The sequence below is a fragment of the Pseudopipra pipra genome, chromosome 7 (assembly GCF_036250125.1).
Source record: "Pseudopipra pipra isolate bDixPip1 chromosome 7, bDixPip1.hap1, whole genome shotgun sequence".
Taxonomy (NCBI): domain Eukaryota; kingdom Metazoa; phylum Chordata; class Aves; order Passeriformes; family Pipridae; genus Pseudopipra; species Pseudopipra pipra.
The window spans coordinates 27,564,677-27,578,454 of NC_087555.1; the positions used below are offsets into that span (position 1 = coordinate 27,564,677).

Sequence of the window (13,778 nt, forward strand, 5' to 3'; positions counted from 1 at the left end):
CTCTTATGTTCTAATTGAGTTCATGCGCCATGTGCTTGATCCAGGACTCTTGAGTGAATGGTAAGTCTGACTTCCTATGTCCTAAATATGTTGCTTCCACATGAACTCCTTTAATGCTACTTCACCCTGACAGTTTTTGTTTGGGAACCAAACCCGGTGGGGACTAGACACTCTACTGCTTTGTTAGGAAGGCTCAGTTTCTAACTTCAATATCCATTTCAGCAGACACTTTATTGCTATGCACACAAATTTGATACAGTATTCCCTAGCTGCCTTCTTACAAATCTGGATGTTGATGTTGTGCCATCTTTAGGACATGGATGTTGTATCATCTTTAGGAGATCGTAGGCTGGTGGCCCAAAGCAAGCATGCTAGGCTTCCCAGTAACGCTGGTCTTCCCATGGGAAGAGCTGTAGTGCTCTGCTTTATTCTCTTAATCTTACGGAAAGCATCTCTAGATGTTCATCTCTCTGTCATCATCCCCGAGATACCTTAGTGACACAGAATTATCACAATCACAGATCCTGATTCAGGTATTCTTTCCATGTTGGTAGAACACCATAAGTCCCATGTTCTCTATGAGCTGCCATGGCACTGCTGTGTTATGGATGTTACTCACTCTGCTGTATCTATTGCTGTCAGATTTGATTGTCCTCATCAAACCAATCAGCTGACAAATAGACTGTATTGCCTTGAACGTCAGAGTAGATTTTTCTAACTAGGTCTAGCTACTGAGCATATGCAGGAGCCAGAATAGCAGTTGCCTGCCTTTATTTCATCCTCCTCCTCTGACAAAGCTAAACTAGCTGATGCTCCCTACCCAACATGATCGTTCAGGCTTTTTAGCATCCTCTATTCAAACAACTTCTAACTCTTGTAAAGAGAAATTGTAACCCCTTCTAGACTGCTGGGTGGGGATGATGGAGAGGAATTACCCCAGGTGGGCAGACCCTTGCACATATATGACTCAATGGATATCATGTATTACCAAGATATATAATCCCTGGATATCTTCAAATATGTGCCTTTCTGACCATGAACAAGCACAGAACAGCATTCTTGTGACACTCTAGGCTATACATCTAGAAAGAAGTGTAAATTCATCAGTATCCACTAAAGAAGAGTCTGCTGTCTGTTGAAATGTGCTAGCATTGCTGGCTCTCCACTGATCTGCAGCAGAGCTCCTTGGTGTACAAAAAGTCTTAATGATACCAAGTCCTGATGACCATCACTCTTATACCAGGACAGTGGCAGATCTAGCTCAGCATGGCAAAGTTTTGTTTTGGGATCTGAGTGACTCAGAGAGGGGGACACTTCCCAGGGATACCCAATGCTGAAGGACATGAGGGCACTGTAGTGCTGTGAGATATGATGTTTTCTTCACACAGACAGATTTAAATCAGTCATGAGATTTGGGCTGAGGAAAGAGTATTTCTTCAGCAGGTACCAACATGTCTCTGCTTCCTATAGTTTTATCCTTTTCTGCAGCATTGTGCACAGTCCATTGCCCAGGGACTGTATGTTCCAAAGCTTGTCCACTGTATCCACCTATATTAAATGGCCAAATAATAGTTATCAACATTACTAATCTAAGATCACCCACGTAGTTTCACCTACAAATGCCCATGAGTCACACTGTCCCACCTCCCACCCCCAACGGGCTGTGTCATTAATATATCCTATATTTGTCCTTTACATAGTCCAGTCTTGAAGCTTTTGATCTTTGATGCTGAAAGTTTAAATCGGGTGTTGAGAGCTGTTTTGTGATTACAGATGTCTAGGGCTGGGGGGAAGGTAAAGGAGAAATACGTATTTCTTTCCTTATTCACCTTTCATATACCATGGCAGGGACTGTACAAATCTGGTCCTGATGACCCAGCTAGAATGTTCCAATTCTGTTTTTCCTCTCCCTTGAAGGACTGTGGTTCTTCAGCAAAAGGTAAATAACCCTTTTTCCTCTGACCCAGAAATACTTATATGAGTCATAATGTTCTAAATGTGCCTGTTGGTGTAAAACTACATGCTGATCTGAAATCTTTCTTTGGGTTTCAAGGTTGTTTCAGAACAAAGTGTATTCTAATTCTTCACAAATATTTTACTTTATTGTCTTTAGAACTGGGGATGAAGGAACCTATATGTGATTTTATTAACACAGAGCAAATATCTGACTGTTTACTTCTGGTTTCGTAACTGCACCCTGGCAAGGGAAGGGGAGATGAGGAAAGGAGACTGCAGAGATTTAAGCAATTCTGACAAGGACAGAATAGAAATCAGTGCTTCTAGAGAGTCTCTGTCTCCTAAATTTCTCTGTAGTGCCTACTGGACCATTGGTAATCCCCACAGAGCAGGATTTTCAGAACTATTGGAGAGGCCACTGAGAATTTAAGTCTTTTATGATTTGTCTTCCTGAGCCAAAGAGATTCCCCTCAAGTACCTTAATGTTATTCAAAATAAGGTTATTCTGACTCAGTTAAGCAAAGGGATCTCACCTTCTAATAAACTCAGGTGGACACAACACCATAGCTAAAACTTATTCTTAAAACTTTAAGTCCCTTGAAACAAACTCTTTTGTGAGTGGAATTAGAGTAGGAGAGAAGGGGGCAGACAAAACTGAACAATTGCTGGGAATATGAGAATTATATAGGGCCAATAATGAGTTTATCAAAAAGAAGAGCTGGCTAAAAGCTGTAGGAGGACAGTGACAGCTTGCCAGGTTTTCTTGTGGGTTTTTTATCACTATTTTAAAGTTTCACAAAAATGATCTGTTCTATAGAAATAATGCTTTGAAATACTTTAAAATATATGATAGTCAGAATAGCCTCTTGCAACTCTAGAGGTTTTGCTCTTTCTCTCTCTGGAGAAACCGTGACTCTGCAGGTCTCAGGTGGAACCCCTTTGTAAATACAAAGAGTCTGCCTAATGTGGGCATTACAGAGTTGGGAGATGCTTAGTTTTGGTAGCCTGGATTTGAACATTGAATGACTACAGAAGGTGAGGGGCGGGAGGGGAGCAAAGATGGCAAATGGCACTGTCATAATTACTCAAGAGGTATTTAGGACAGTGCCGTGGACTCTATTGCTTTGTGTTAAAGCCATGAAGACAAGAGTATCCTCATCCTGTTGCAGACCTAGACTTGAGTTATGAGTACTTGAGGTAAGCAAAGTGCAAGGCAATCTCCAGTGCACCAAGAAATTAAGACTAAGAAGCAATTGGATTGTGACAGACCTCAACAATCCCAGGCAACCACGTTAACATACATCAAGGTTTTAAAGGTTTATATGTCCCTCTTTCTCCTGTTTAGAAATCTACATCACAGGCCATAAAATATTGTAAGAAACTAAAGAGAAGGAGTAAAGGGTGTGAAGTTGAAACTATAACATGTTGCAGGATAAAAACAAGAAAGAGACGTTCTTGCTGTCATCCAAGGTCCACGTGATAGCCAAATACCTCCATTGGAGAGAACTCACTGATGGCTCCTGGGAAGCAGATTATAGACCAGGGTACAGAGAGGGAGTGGAATCCAACAACACCCCTCCCAAAGAAGTTCCCTCCACGCTCAAATCTGGTTGTCAGCTCGAAATTTTGGTCTGTGCATGGATACCCTGACTATGAACCAGATTTAGCAGTTGGGAAGAGAGGAATATAGGATGTTAGTAATCCTCTACAGGCATGAAGCAGAAATGAGGAGATCCTGCTTCCTAACTCTTGTGCTGATTTTTTAAAATGATTAATTGAAGTAGAAAAGAGAAAAATTATCAGAGAGAGTCTTAACTGTGCTTATACCTGAGGGTGCAGGGATCTGGGTTTTGCTATGGAGAAATGATCATTAGAAAAGATATTTTTGAGCTAATCCAGAAGGGCTGGAAACAGAAAGAGTAGTGTGGATATTTTTTTTTCTTATGACTGTTTTTGTGCACGCTGTAACTGCTGTACATTGGTGCCATCTACTGCCTGGTCTGGGGCTGTCCCTGCCTGGGTCTCCAAGGCAGTCACCAGTTATGTGTAGCGAAAGTGCAACACAGGCAGGAAAAACCCTACAATTCTATGCCGATGCCCTGACATAAGAAAAAAAATTGTAGCTATTTGTCCTGATGACAGCAGCACTGATTTAAAGAGAACAGAGCTGTTAACCAGCAATACAGCTCACTTGCCTTGCAGGTAGGACATAAACCGTGGGTGAACATCCCTTTGGCCTGGAGGAAACGAGAAGGAATCATCTGGATTCCTTAACTATGTTCATGTGCTATGGATCAGTAAGTCTCATCTGATCCCATACAGATACCACCAGCAGTGAGACAGTACACCTAAGAGACAGGGGAGGAGATCCTGCAGCTTTTGCAATGCTGATGGTGTATGACTTCTCTGGAATTAAAGCAAAGGTTCCTGTGGGATCCATGCCAGGAGCCTGGTGCTAGAGGATAGCCTCCAGCCCCCCGCAGCCGCTGTGATTGTCATCATGAGCAGGCAGCAGGGCACCTCTGAAACTCCTCTTTGCATGCCAGGACTTCCCCATGTCTCTTGTTTAATATAATTACAATAACTCACCCACAAAGCTTTCATGGTGATCATTAAGCTGCTGTTCACAGTAGCTGTAAAGCTAATACACAAAAGTGATGTCTCGATCAGCTGGTCTGAGCTGTACAGCACAGTTCACATCATCACAGCTAACTCAACTGAGGCTATTTCAGAAAACTTTTTGCTTAGGGAAGGCAGGAGAATGATGTCGAAATGTGAAAAAGAAAGTTTTTGGCTGTACATAGAGTTATGCTATCAGGGGACTGAATGAGGCAGGTCCTGATGGGTCAGATATTGGCTCCTTAAGTAACCATAACAATTGTGAAATTTCTCTTAATCTAGCAAAATTATCCAGATTAAACTTTAGTAATCTGCATGTATTTGAGTTCACCTACAGGATCCTTATTAAGAGCCTGTATGCTGCCACACATTCAGCACCAGTGGTATTTTCAGTGAGCAATGGCATCTGACAGAAATTCCAAAAATTCTGACAAGGGCAGAGAGAAGCAGAAAAAGAAGTTAAAACTTCCCAGGAGAAGAAGGGTCTGACTTAAGCAAATGGAAATTTAGCAAGGTATGCTCTGTGCCTTGTATCCTCAAATCCTGAAGAGGAACATTTTGTAAGCTTCAAGGAGCATAAATTTCAAATCTGAAATTAAATGTCTTTACATCACATATTTTTTATGTAATTCACTATTCAAAGAAGGGTCTGAGACAGAGAGAGGGTATGATTGACAGAAAGATGACTTAGACATTCAGGTGTGCACTGTAGCATACAATTCCTTAGGAATTGTTGAGGCTGGTAACAGTGCTCCCTTGAGGTTTGACAGCCACAAGGATCGGGAGCAGGACCTGGCATCCTTCCCTGGTAGAACGTAGAACAGGAATACGGTTAGTGTTCCTCTCAATTCATGGCATTTGTTCTTATAAGCCATCAAACTGGATATTTACAGGGCCCTTAGCACCACTGTGGTTAAGGATTTCGTCAACACTATGCCTGCTTTGTGAGTGTGCTATCCTCCTTTTACAGGCAATAGCAGCCAAAACCCTGAATCCCAGGTTTGTGACCAGCCACCAAGCCGATACCCACACAGCAAGAGCAGCGCCAGCAGCAGCAGAAAATGCCATCTTCTGATAGACCTGCCCAGAGGAAAAGGAGGAAGAGTAGTTGAAGACAGACATGGTGTTTGCCTGACTCACAGTTCAAGGTGAAGTCTCATTTAATGACACAGGTCTCCCTGTTTACTTTGTGACAGACATTGTCTCAAATATTTTCAATCTGTGGGTAAATGCTGACTTTTCTAATGTGTCATTCTGAAGCCTTGTTTGATCATTGTGTTTGCAAGGTAATCTCATAACCAAAGACTCTTTTAAGTGCTTATGGAGTGTTTAGGTTCAAAAGGATCTGTTTCAGTTTCCTCTGCTTCAAATGAAATCAATGCCCATCATAAATATCCCAAAGTCAATTCCTAACCATGGATAAAAACTTTTATAGATAAGAATGTATATACTTTTATTATGGAAATTAACATTTGAAAATACACATATAAAGGGGGTTTCATTCTCCTTTTAAGAGGAAAGTTCTTTAAAATTTATGGAAAATTGCCTTTCTTAATAATTCAGTTTTATACAAACTGAACATAAACTATTTCTGAGAACATGAGAAAAAAGAAAGAACATTTTCCCAGAACTGCAAATCAGTAGAGACTGCCTTTCAGGAGAAGAAACTTGAGTTTCCCACTGGGAGCTGATTCCACATATGACTTTCAGGAAGACCAGCCATGGCCACCAACAAATACACCATCAGAGCCAAACACAAGCCTTCAGGGGAATGTGATCTGACAAGCAGCTGCCACTGCTGAAAACTGTCTTTGTAGATCCTGACATCTGGCTTCTTCAGCTGCCAAGTTTGGCCTCCTCCAAGGTGCCGCAGGATACAAGTTGCTGCAGCAGGTAGGAAAACGGGAGGACAAAGTTCACAATTTGATGTGACTGGGAAGTAGGAGATGAGGTTGACTGGATGTAAGGCACTAATTTGCAAGATCTTTGTGACACCTTATATTGTCTACTGGTTCGTTCATGACTTTGCAGTTCTAGATGCATAAATTATTGTAGTAAAAGAATGGAAAGGTGAGAAAAAGGAAAGGAATGGGAAGGGTTGAACTAGAACTTTCCATTTATGTTTGCATAGTCAAAAGGTTGATACGATTTGATGTGGCTTCAAACCAAAGCTCCAAATCCAGTGCCTCACAACATTTGAAAAGGATGTGCACGCCAATATTGAAGGTGTCCTAACAAAATTAGCTGGGACAAGTGCATTAATGATATCTGAGCACTGGGCAGAGAGGATGAAAATGAAGGTTGACAAGGTGGTGGTCTCCTGAATCACTCTGGATGTTGTGGATGTGGTGATTGGAGACTCACCCAAGCTCAATATGGCATGGAGATGTTCAGGTCCGTGTCTGGAGCTCAGCTCCCTGCTAGTCTACAGTGGTTTCATTTGACACACAGAGCATCAGCACTTCAATCCTTTATCAGATGGGGGGGGGGAGACCAAGCTGAGGCTTCTTCAGATACTGAATAAGTCAAGATGTCATTTCAAGAGATTTCATTTCACTTGAGATCTGAATGGTGAGACAGGGTGAACAGAAGTTCATGTTGCTACACTAGGTGTGACTGCAACTCACAGTGAAAACAAGGTGTTTGTTTTCCATGGCTTGCCAATTCCTGGCTGTACAGGGAAAGTGAAAAAGACCAAGATGAGTCAGTCTTTGAAAGCAGGGTTTCTTCCTCCTTCCTCTGAAGTGTCTGTTCCCAGTGTGGGAGACAGGCTAGGTAACGGGTTTCATAGAGGATACTATGAGTTGACTCTTGGCACTGGGCAAATATCTGTTTTCCAAAAGGTTTAAATGGTTCTTTGCTTAATAATAATTTTTGCATATAATTTACTGAATTGCTTTGTTCAAAACTTGGCTCCTACCTAGACCTCAGTGAGAAGGAAAAGTAATTGCCTGAGTTTAAATGCTCCCCTGTTTATAATCCAAACACTGCAGCATGGGACTTTTGCATGAGAACTGGGAAGTGAATCTGACTACAAGCCAGATCCTCACAAATGTGAAACAAATGTCAGCTTTTCATTATCCAAGGCAAAATGTAAAGCAAACAGCTTCAGAGGAAATTCACTTTTTAACCTATCTCACTGAAGCATGGAGGCATTCCTAGCGATGCAGAAAAGAATATTTACTATAAATACTTTACAATGGTAGAATCATAGAATGATTTGGGATGGAAGTTCCAGCTCCCATGCCATGGACAGAGACACCTTCCACTAAATCAGTTGCTCAGGGCCCCATCCAACCTGGCCCTGAACATATCCAGGGATAGGCATCCACAACTTCTCTGGGAAACCTGTTCTGGTGTCTCACTACCCTCAGCATGAATAATTCCTTCCCTATATTTAATCTATAAATTTCCTGTTTCAGTTTAACACCATTCCCCCTTGTTCTGTTGCTCCACGACCTTGTAAAAAGTTGCTCTACATCTTTCTTGTAGGCCTCCTTCAGTTACTGGAAGGCTGGTACAAACTTATGGCTCTTTACCAAACATTTTATATCCAGTATATATAGTTATCACCAGAATTATGAAAGGTTAAACAGTACCTTTTAATATTTACCACGAGGTGGCAGAGTTGGACCTAGAACAATTATATTTTCATGTAAACTAATGACTGAAGCTTCATTCTAAGAAAAGTCTTTTTGTGTCCTGTAGAGAACAAATAAACAAGAGCCAGACATTTAAGAAACATTTTCCCATGGCATGGGATTGCACATCTGTATAAAACCAATAGCAGCAAACAAACTAACCAGATCTGACTAGACCTAAAGTCAGACACTGGGCTCCCTTCTGAATACCCTGGCCACAGTGGAGGGAATTACCTGGTTGGTGATGTGTAAGAGAACTGAGAAGTGATTTGGTGGTACCTCTTTTTTTTTCCAGAGTCAGGCAAAAAAAAAAAGCCGGCCATCAGCAGCTGAAAGGCAATTCCAAAGATGCCAGAAATGCACATGATGGTCCACTGCAAACAACCAGTGTTACCATTAAACTTCTACAAATATGCTTACCATAAAGAAAAAGCTGGACGCTTCTTTGGAAGTGCTGACCTTTATGGATTGTCCCTCCTAAGCAACTCCCTCCAAAAGTAGTATCTTCCACAGCTACAGTGGTGTCTCCCACCCAAAAAAGTTGCTCTCTTCAGGGGTATCCTGGGAATTAGATTTCCTGTGCTTCAAAATGGTGGTATGTTCCCCAGGATGCTAATCACCAACATGTTGTACACCAGTTTCCTGCCATTCTGCATGCCAAAATATGGTAGGGGGTGTGTGGAAGTGGTGGGGATACTTCACTATTAAGAAAGAAGTTAGCAACATGTGCCCGGGTCTCTGTAAGCACTGGTCAGCATCACTTAGCTGCTGGCAGCAGAATGATACAGAATCCTGTGAGGAAACTTAGCTCTGCATATACATCTTAGGAACTGCTCTGAAAACATGTGTAGTGTCCCTTGGTTCTGTGAAATTTTGTTGTTGGGGAGCTAGAAGTTAACTTAGGCCGTGCTCAGTTATCAAATCAATGGCATACTGCATAGTGACTTCTAACAAAGTTCTGGCTAGTTGTATTGTAAATACACAAGAGCAGACACACTCATAAGTAATGTTATGAACATCATATAAGGTATAAATACATGTTATATATACACGTTATACATTTATGGCCAGATCCACTGCCCTTGGGAGATTAAAATGCCAACCGAGGGTTATTTATCCATGGAGAGCCTTGCCTGTGCATCTCCTACTTTCCTAAATAGGCCATCCACTCTCGCTAGGTTTGGAAAGATTTTTTTTTTTAGCCCTCTCGGTGCCTGGTTAAGGTGCGATTTTAACTTTCCCACTAGATGGCAGATTGTCATAGTTGAAATCCTCATTCTGATCCGTTAATTGAGCATCGTCTACTTGGCAGCTTTGCAGTTGAACTGTTTCATGTACAGAGAAAACATTGTAAGAGGAATAGATATGGTGATGCACTCTTCAACAATTTGTTTAGAATTAAACAAGTTCGTTTATTTATTTATAGATTTACCTGACATCAGTCTGACATTTCAGTATCCCTACAGCAGGACGCATGGTTCCTGAGAGATTATGTGCATACAACAGATGTGTGCACTGTGCAGCTCCTCAGGACCTACACAGCTAATCCAGGGCTCCTCAGAAAGGAGTGTGTTGGCCAAACCATTCTTGCACAGACCTAGGATATGTGTGTTTTGGCTCTTTGGGATTTCTGGACACAGGGCATCTCAAAAAGTCCAGCACTATGACACAAAAAAATAATTTTTCTCTCTGAATGCTAAAGGAATTGAACCTACTTTCTATAAGCTGGTAGCTCTCCAGGTTTCATATTCCAGAGTTTTTCAGTGCCCTTCTCCCTTGCAAGTGGAGAGTTCCCCTCACTAGAGCAGGTCTACGACTTCAAACAGTCCAAGCAGTAAATTCTGCAGTCCTGATGCTCCTGTGCTTGCATGAGGTTCTCCAGTTCCAGTTCAGGCTTCACAAGTCAAAGCAAACTATGCTATAACTGCCAGATTTTTCTTGTTTCACTCAAACCCATAAATTATTACAGACACCTGGAAAGATGACCTTGAGTCACAGGACACTTCAGTTGGGTCCAGGTTTTCTCTGGATTTTTTTGATTTATAACGTTAAGAAATTCTACAGGGGATGGGCTTGTGCTAGTGTCATTCACTGTGTTTAATGGACTTTTTCCTGCTTTACTTTGGTGCAAGATTGATCAGAGTTGGTCCTGGTGGCTTCCCTCTCACCAGTAACTAAGTCTGCTATAGTGCTGTCGTGGCTCTGCAGTCTGTGCTGAGGAAGTGGGTGAGCTGTTTAAGTGTCAAGGTCCCTCCATCTAAAACCGCAGCACAGATTTCTCATGCCCAGCTCAAACACTGATGGCGATTTGAGCTCCATTAGCCACAAAGTAGCCACTGGCACCTGAAATTTCACTTCTAAAGAAGCATGTGTGAGCTTTACATACAAAGGCTAATAGCAAATTACTCTTCTGGATGTGTTAGCTTTGTCATGTGCTGTTGCTTCAGCGGTGGGGGCCTTCTAACAGTCCCAGAGAGGTGTGATGTACTCACACCTATCTGCATCTGTTTTCCTAACTCTAGTTCAAGTCTTTCAAACTTTCATTTGAGAGGATCAATGCTTCCTAATAGGTTTTCAAAGGCATGGAGCAATCTTCCGCTTTCCTGTGACCTAGGTAAGGACCTTGACATCTCACAGAGTTAATGTGACATCTCACAGGTCACAGCCTGTTACAGCTGGACCGACCCGTTGTACTGTGACACAAAAAGGTCACCAACTTCTTTTTTTTGGGGAGGAATGATGCCTGGTCATATCATCACCACCTTTCAGGTCATATCCTGAAAGGTGGTGATCTCACTTCTTCACACATCTAATTTGAATTGCTGCTCTTGTGATGCATTAACGCTGATTGGACGCAATAATTAGGACAATCCTGGTGCCCCATGCTGCAGGGAGCTTTCCTACCTCTTACATGGTAATCTTTTCCGCGCATTTTGTCGATGTCAAGTTGCCAAAGCAATTCTCTGGGTTTGTTTGTTCTTTCCCTGCCTCGGGATCCTACTAGTTTGTCAATGTAAAAAGTGGATTTGCTGATCCATCCCTGGGGGAAGGTTTGGCTCTTCAGAGAGCTGTACAAGTCCAGCAAATACAGCCGTGTGGAAATACTTCATTTCCCCCAGATGTAGCCATTCCTTCAGGCTCCCAGCCTACTTAAAGCCCATTCCCATTTGTGTCCATCTGCAATTTGCTGCAGGTCTTTTGTTGCCAAATATTTTTTGACTACATGCAAACAGAAGGTCCCTGGAAACCATGTGAATTGATCTAATGGAAATCTGAAGACCTGTGGCAATGAAAAGCCCAGTTATATGGCAGTGACAGGTTTTCTGTGCATAAAAAGCCTGTAACTAAAAGTCCAATACTTCATAGACTGCAGAAGTGGGAGCTTTATATCATTTCCAGCTCACTAATAGTGTTGCCAACTCTCATGATTTTATCATGAGTCTCATGATATTCTTCTTAAAAGCTTAGTTTCTGGAGTCAGGCAATTACATGAGAATCTTTCTCTCTCTCTCTTTTTTTAACATTCTTTTCTTAGCAGCAAGTTTCTAACCCTGCTGCTTCCAAGGGGGGAAAAGAATAAAGAAGAAAAAAAAAAACAAACCAAGCTTTAAAAGATGACCAATGTTTGTCCTGAAGACTCAAAAAGCTCAAGAGTGCAAACCAAAAGAGATACATAGATATTACTGTTTGCTTTTTTTCTTTTTAATCTTGTGGGTTTGTTTAAAGCCAATCTTATGTCCAACTCATGATTTTTGAATGCCTGGGATTGGCAACCCTATTTTGACAGAACTAATGCCTATGTGTAGCACTGGAAGTTCTGTTGTGGTATTTATTTTTAGAAAAGCTATTTTAGCTCATTTGGCACATTCTTTATAGCTCCATCTACCTCGTGTAGTTAGACTCGTGGGGCCAGATCCTTTGCTGGAGCAAATTAGAGCAAGACCCGTGATTTAAACCATCTGGAGATCTAGCCCATGGTGCAGTCATCTGGCTTTACTGGCAAAGGGATACAAAATATAGTCCCAATAACATTTTTAAAAACTCTATAAAATGTGCCTAAAATAGTTTTTCATCGTTCTGGAGCAGATGTAGTATATACAGAGAACACAGGATGGAAAGCTTCAGAGGACTTTCCTGCTGCTTATCTGAAAGCATCCCCATAGCTCACTCCATCAGATCTGCCTCTTGTGGGTTTTGTACTCTTCCTATGCACCGCACCACAACTGGGCTGCTGCTTAACTGTGTCTGTGCTGGGTGCTGTAAAATCATCATTATACATGTGATTTCCATACCAGGGAGATACCTACTGTGCTTCCTTCTCTTCATAACCCTTTACCCATTGCAGTGGAACCATAAAGCTTATCATGAATGAAGGAGCCCCTCAGAGAATAGCCCACATGGAAATATCTTTGTGCTGGGCTCTCAAAAACCCTCTGAAGTGAGACAAGGTCAGTGCTGCTCTGGAGTTGGATACCTCAAGGACCACAGAGGAGCTGCAGGAAGTAGGCTTGGTGACTCAGCTGGTGGCAATCCTCCCGCTGTTTCAGCACCGAGAACGATGCCCCAGCAAGACGTGAGAAGGCAGTGTTTGCTTGGACATCCTTTAGATGAAGTGCAAGGAGGGGCCTCTGACTGCTTTGTTTCTAAAAGATCTTACAAACCTTTTTTGTAGGAACAAAAATTGGTGTACCCTTCCAGGAGACTGAAACCATCAAAAAAATGTGATTGCTGATTCAAATCTAGGGAAATGGATTTAAAAATATATATGTAACTACTTTCCAGCCCCTCTTCCAGATGTTCTGCAGTAAAAGTCCACACAGCATCATGCAGACCTCCTGAATGTCACTAAACCGTTCCACTTTGCTGGCTGTACTTCAGGAGGCTGAATTCCCCTTGCTGAACTGTTAACAGTGTTAATTAGAGTTGTTCAAAGCTGCTCTTTGATTTCTGTGACTGTATTGTTGGCACCTGCACTAGAAGCCTGTGAGCCCCTCTCCTACTTACTATTCAGTGATTCCAGTGACAATCACCAGAGAAAATCAAACATCAATGCTCTGAGCCTCTGCTGTACCTTCTGCTCAGCTGTCTCCAGCTGAGTGTTTTGCAGCTTGCAGGAACTCTTTTTGGAGGTGGTTGTGGGAAGGAGACCACAGCTCAGCAGTTCAGTTGCAAATTGTGCAATCCCTGAATCACACTTGTGGCTGGAGCTCGTCACTCCCAGGAAAGTGTTGTATCTAGGATGGCCCATTTCCTCAGGGACTCTACCCTTACAAGACCCAGGGCTCACTGTGGTCTTCTGAACTGCAAGTTCTGTTTATTGTGGGCTTTCTCGTGGTTCTGCCTGCGTCACTCCTTGATTGAGTTATTCTCCTACAACACAGTTTGAGCTTTCTACCTTTTGACTACAGGGTATGCGCTGTCTCAGGTTACATTAGCTCTAGCTTTTTACTGTGTTTGCTTTGTGTTTTTCTCTGGATTCATCCAGAACCTAATTAAATCACTTTATCCTGAGCAGTTAACTTAAGAAAAGCTGGAGAAAATGGGCATTGGCCAGAGAGCATT

The 13,778-nt window shown here is 42.1% G+C and overlaps 1 protein-coding gene across 1 annotated transcript in view; it reads left to right on the plus strand.

Moving 5' to 3' along the window:
- The first annotated feature begins 347 nt into the window (after positions 1 to 347).
- GLI2 (GLI family zinc finger 2) overlaps positions 348 to 13,778 on the plus strand; it is a 212,876-nt gene continuing 199,445 nt past the window's right edge. Inside the window, exons 1-3 of the mRNA XM_064661338.1 lie at positions 348 to 1,939; positions 5,546 to 5,723; positions 6,286 to 6,468. The gene's annotated coding sequence lies outside the window, so the exon portion shown is untranslated. The remainder of the gene's footprint in view (positions 1,940 to 5,545; positions 5,724 to 6,285; positions 6,469 to 13,778) is intronic.